We start from the raw sequence: 642 nt of genomic DNA on the forward strand, positions 1-642 counted from the left end.
AACAAAATAATTAATTTCTCAAAAACTATTGCGAATATAGGAAAATCGCGGATACACAGGACTTTCTTGTTCACCTCAATCCATTCTACGTTCTCACCAAAGGTCATCATGGAGATTCAGGACACCCTGTATATACAGGATGTCTCAAAATTATAACACACCAACTCCATAGGGGCGTAGAGCTAAGCGAGAGGATCAGAAAAGTCCTCTTCCATTTGGCGATAACGCGTCTAGTTTGTTAGTAACAACCGCGTAAAATTTGGCGTTTGTCACGCCCATCGCAGCCTATATACGCTCCGCGACGAGCTGTGTGCGTCGAGGCAGAGCGGAACACGACTTGCGCTGACCACTGCGATGGTGTTTTGACGCTTTAATGCTGCCGACGCGCGGCGAGGCGACGATGAACGCACCGCGTTACCGTTCGGCCTCGACGCACCAGCTCGCCGCAGAGCATCTGAACGCCGCGATGGGCGTGACAAACGCCAAACTTTACGCGGTTGTTATTAACAAACTACACGTTGTCGCTAAATGGAAGAGGAATTTTCTGATTCTCTCGCCGAGCTCTCCGCCCCTATGGAGTTGGTGTGTTACAATTTTGAGACACCCTTTATATATATATATATATATATATATATATATATA

The 642-nt window shown here is 46.6% G+C and overlaps 1 protein-coding gene across 15 annotated transcripts in view; it reads right to left on the reverse strand.

The window, feature by feature from the left end:
* The window catches only part of LOC116849465 (glutamate-gated chloride channel), a 157,035-nt gene that overhangs the window by 89,717 nt on the left and 66,676 nt on the right, over window positions 1–642 (reverse strand). The gene's annotated exons all lie outside the window — the stretch shown is intronic.

Source organism: Odontomachus brunneus, unplaced genomic scaffold (genome assembly GCF_010583005.1).
Source record: "Odontomachus brunneus isolate Ranch 3 - 2012 unplaced genomic scaffold, Obru_v1 Obru_scaffold_116, whole genome shotgun sequence".
Lineage (NCBI taxonomy): Eukaryota > Metazoa > Arthropoda > Insecta > Hymenoptera > Formicidae > Odontomachus > Odontomachus brunneus.